This window comes from Capsicum annuum, chromosome 5, assembly GCF_002878395.1.
Source record: "Capsicum annuum cultivar UCD-10X-F1 chromosome 5, UCD10Xv1.1, whole genome shotgun sequence".
Taxonomy (NCBI): domain Eukaryota; kingdom Viridiplantae; phylum Streptophyta; class Magnoliopsida; order Solanales; family Solanaceae; genus Capsicum; species Capsicum annuum.
Genome location: NC_061115.1, coordinates 116,603,839 through 116,609,002, shown reverse-complemented (window position 1 = coordinate 116,609,002; position 5,164 = coordinate 116,603,839). Strand labels below are relative to the sequence as shown.

Sequence of the window (5,164 nt, the reverse complement as noted above, 5' to 3'; positions counted from 1 at the left end):
GTACCTCCAAGGTGTACATATTTTATTGGGTCACTACTTTTTATATCGTTTATTTCTTTATTTATTATCCTTTTTGTTACTAGTGGTATACTAGCTTTACCTTTTGCATATCTGCAGTCTACTACATGTTCTTTTTGACTTACTACATAATATTCTTCCTTTTTCCTAGTAAATATATTTTTTATTGTTGGTATTTTTAATATTTTTTCTACACTTAAGTCTAACTCTTTTCCTTTTATTTTATCAAATATATTATTATCAAATATTATTTTTTGATCTGTTCCTTCGTCATTTAAATATTCTTCTTTTGTTATTATTTTTATATCTTCTTCAGTTATTTGGTTTATTTGTATATCTTCTTCAGTCATTTAATTCGTCTAATTCACTATTTATTTCATTATCTTTTATTTCATTATCTGTTTCATTCTCTGAAATTTCATACCCCAATTTAAAAAAAATAATTTAACCAAAAAAATTCAAAACTCTTTCTTACCCTACCCTACTACCTATTCTGACATCCCTACCTACGCGCCTACCAACTCCCTTCCTAAAAAAAGATTTAATTTTTTTAATTTTTTTTAAAAGGATTTTAAAATGTATTTGTACGCTTTAGCTAACATTAAAATGTATTTTTTGAAAAATATTTTTTCATTCACCAATCAAATACTAAAAAATATTTTCCGAAAAATATTTTTCATCCACCAACCAAACATAAGAAAACAAGTAAGAAATCAACTTGTTTTCCAGAAAACATTCTCTAGGAAAACATTTTCCATGAAAAATATTTTCCTTTATACCAAACACTAAGTAAATTCTTGTAAATTTTTGTTTTTACAACTATAAATATAGCACATTTTAAAAGTGTTGTGATATTTTCAAATAGGGTTGTCAATTATATCATGAAATGACTACATTTAATAAGTGTAGTCTATACCACTAAAGAGCGCACTTAACCAGTATTTCTAATATTACATTGTCCATAAGTTAAAAACTAAGGCTACATTTTTAAAGTGTTTCCTAAACTGTTTCAGGCAATTTTTTGCAAGTGTTGTCTATATTTAGTATGGCCTTAGGCCTAAAATGTTCTAGTGCCGTAGAATCCCGAATACTATGTGAAGGTGACCTACATGCTCCTCATTGCTCTTTACAGCAGGACTAGATGAATACAGGACTGGCGAGATATAGAGAGTAGGTAAAGCCTTATTCAGAACTAGAACTAGTATTTCAACAAAGGTGAATAGCTCATTATCCAATTCAGCAAGTTCAAGTGGTGAAGTAAAGAGATCCTAATCTTATTGATCCAAATGCTAGACATATTCCAGCACCGATGATTCCAGTTGTCCCTACTCAAGCAGTGGCAAGACTTGTTTATGAAGTTTCAATCTCACTTACCAACCATGCTATAAATAGCATACACAAGCCAGAGATGGATGATCGTTTTGAATTAATGCAAATATGATGCAATTGTAGTGCTCGACTTGGAAATTTGCTTGATTTGATTATGAAGATCCACAATAGAACATACAAACCTTCTTGGAAATTTCTGATACCCACATTCCTACAGGGGTATCTAATGATTATTTTAGACAGACTCTTTTACCCTCTCTGTTTTTGGGGAAGCAAAAATATGGTTATATACTGAACCACATCTCTTTATCACTTCCTGGGATGATCTGGCTTAGACGTTCCTTATTCGATTCTTTCCATTAGGGAAGACTGAATGTTTGAGAAGCCAGAATCTGAGTTTCAGGTAGAAAAAAATAGAAAATATTTACCAAGCTTGGGAAAGGTTTAAGGGTATGCTCAGAAATTGCCCTCACCATTATAAGTCTAATGATAATTTTGTTCATACTTTCTTAGAGGGTTTGGAGCCAAATACCAAGATTCTTTTGAATCCAGCTGCTAGTGGAAAAGTTATTGATAAAGCATATGATGAACTATATACACTACTGAATCAGATTTCATAGGGGAATCCTGAATGGAATGCTAACTCAAGAAGTGCTCCTAAGAAGGTTATGGGTGTGTTAGAGGTAGATTAGTTTACTACGTTATCATCTCAACTTGCACTACAAAATCAGATTACTAATCAGTTCAGCAGCATAAAGTTAGGTGTTGCAAAACATGCAGTAATAACAAATACAGTTTGATAGGCAAATGCATAGTGTGAAGTTTGTGGTAGAAGTGAGCATAAAGCTGATGCTTGTGTGGTTAATCCAGATTTTGTTAATTATGTAGGGAATGCTAAGCATCAGGGATAATAGAACTTTGGTAACACCTATAATCCCAACTGGCGGAACCATCCCAAATTCTCATGGGGTGAAAATCTGGTGCAGACTAAAATCCGTATAGGGACAAGCACAATAGAATTAGTCATTGTAGGTTCAACAAAATCAGACCACAACTTAGACCAGAAATATTGAAGAGATGATGAAAATATTATGGCTACTCAAGAACTTTTGGTAGAAGATGTGAAGAGCCACCAACTAATTTCTAAGAACTTAGAGATGTATATGGGTCAGTTAGCAGGGTCATAGAAAACTATACCTTGGAGATGTCTTCCAAGTGACACTGAGATGAACCCAAAATAGGTAAGTGCAATCAAAAGTCAAAGTGGATTTGAGTTAAAAGAGTCAAAACCTAAATAGGTGAAATCAAAAGGCACTAATGCTAAAATATAAAAAGATGACAAGCAGTGTGAAGAGGATAAAGTGGAAGTTAATGCAAAAAAACCTACAAAAGTCAGACCACCTGCACCCTTACAGCATAGGTTGTGAAAATATCAAGAGAAGACTAGCTACAAAATGTTTTTAGAGATTTTAAAAAAGGTTCATGTAAATCTCCCTCTTGTTGACATCTCATTGAGTTTTCCAAAGTATGCAGAGTATAGAAAGGAAACTTTTTGCAAATAAGAACTGCTTTACTAAATATGGTACAACCGCAATTACTAAGGAGTGCACTTCCAACATTTAGAATAAGTTGCCCATAAAGCTAAAAGATCCAAGAAGCTTTACCTTGAAGATTACAATCAGTCAATCCATTAGCTCTAGGGGTTTAGGTGATTTAGGGGCAAGTATAAATCTAATACCTATATCTTGGTACAGGAAGATAGGTCTTGGGAGTTCTAAACTCACTATTATTTTATAGTTAGCTGAAAGGTCACTTACTAGGTCTGACGGTACCATTGAAGATGTATTGGTTCAAGTGGGATAGCTTGTATTCCCAGTGGATTTTGTTATTCTTGACATTGATGTTGATTCAAATGTTCAATTTATTCTGGGACGTCCATTCACAGCAACTGGGCAATCTCTTATTTGTGTAGTTGCAGGAAAGATGACCATGAGAGCTTATTATAAGGTTGACGTTTTTGATATGTATAATGAAATAAAGTTTCCTACTATATATGAAGAATCATTTGTTATTACAGTAGTCAACCTTTAGTCTGAGCGCTACTTTTTAATGTCTAATGACCCTATTAAGTGAGTTTTGATGGTGTGTGATCTCTATAGTGATGTTGAGGCACTTGAAATGGTACAAATTATGGATTTAGCATTGATTGATAATAGAGTCACTGAGTGTGAACCATTGAATAGACCGATTAGACCATCTTTAAAGGTATCTGTTGAAGAAGCACCTTAACAAAAGCTCAAGGGTCTTCCTCCTTATTTAAAATATGTTTTCCATGGTGATAATGATACTTTGCCTATGATTTTGTCTGTAGGTTTGTCTAATGTTTTGGTGGGAGAAGTTGTGGAAGCTTTGAAAAGAAGGAAGAAAGAAATTGGATGGTAGATGTCAGATATCACAAGAATCAATCCAGCCTTCTGTATGCACAAAATACATATGGAAGGGGGATACAAAGCTAGTGTGCAACATTAACACAGACTGAGTTCGGTAATGAAAGAACTGGCTAGAAAGGAAGTAATAAAATGGACTGATGCTGGTATAGTCTATCCCATATCAGATAGCAAATGGGTCATCCCTATACACCTTTTCCCAAATAAATATGGGATGATTATGGAGAGCAATGAAGTTAATGAGCTGATTCCCACTCGCATGGTGACAAGTTGGAGGATCTGTATCAATTACTGAAAGCTAAATGATGCCTCTAGGAAGGATTATTATTTTATCCCGTTCATTGATCAAATGCTGGACAAGTTAGCAGAGTAGGAAAACTATTGCTATCTAGATGGATACTCAAGGTATAATCAAATTATAGTAATGCAAGAAGATTGGGAAAAGACAATATTTACATGTCCATATAGCACGTACATATTCATGCAAATGACTTTTGGCCTTTACAATTCTCTAGCCACTTTTTAAAGATGCATGATGGCAATATTCTATGATATGGTGGAAGAATTTGTAGAGATATTTATGAATGACTTTTTTATCTATGGTAACTCCATTGATGTTTGCTTGGAGAATCTAGATAGAGTCTTGGCCTAGTGTAAAGATAAAAATCTTGAACTAAACTGGGAAAAATGCCAATTTTTGGTCAAGGAAGGAATAGTATTTGGTCATAAGGAGTCATGTATGGGACTTGAAGTAGACAGTTCAAAAGTTGAAGTTACTAAAAAGCTACCTCATCCTGTGCCACTGAAGGGAGTGAGAAATTTTCTTGGTCATGCGGGAATTTATAGGAACTTTACTAAAGACTTTTGAAAGATCATGAGTCCAATGTGAAAATTATTGGAAAAAAAGGCTATGTTTGATTTTGGGATTAAATGTCAGCAAGCATTTGGGGGATTAAAGAAAAGGTTGATAGAAGCACCCATCTGGATTTCTCCTTACTGGGAACTACCATTCGAGTTATTATGTGATACCAATGATGTGGCTATTAGAGTGGTATTGTGGTAGTGAAAAGACAAGGTATTTACTTTTATTTACTAAGAAAGTAGAATCTTAGATAAATCCTAGGTGAATTACGCTGTCACAAAAAAGGAGTTGTTGGCGCTTGTTTTTGCATTAGATAGATTCATATCTTATTTGGTGGGTACTAAGGTGATCGTTTACACCGACCATATTGCCATTAGGAACTTGTTCAACAAAAAGACGCAAAGCCACGATTGATTAGGTGGATTCTATTTCTCCAAGAATTTAATCTAGAGGTGCATAATAAGAAAAGAGATAAAAATTAGGTGTCAGATCATCAATCGAGGCAAGA

At 33.9% G+C, this 5,164-nt stretch overlaps 1 non-coding gene across 1 annotated transcript; it reads right to left on the bottom strand.

Moving 5' to 3' along the window:
• Nucleotides 1-1,721: 1,721 nt before the first annotated feature.
• LOC124899058 lies at nt 1,722-1,828 on the bottom strand. The gene has a single exon (XR_007056196.1). It is a non-coding gene; the product is annotated as a small nucleolar RNA R71 (small nucleolar RNA).
• Nucleotides 1,829-5,164: the final 3,336 nt, after the last annotated feature.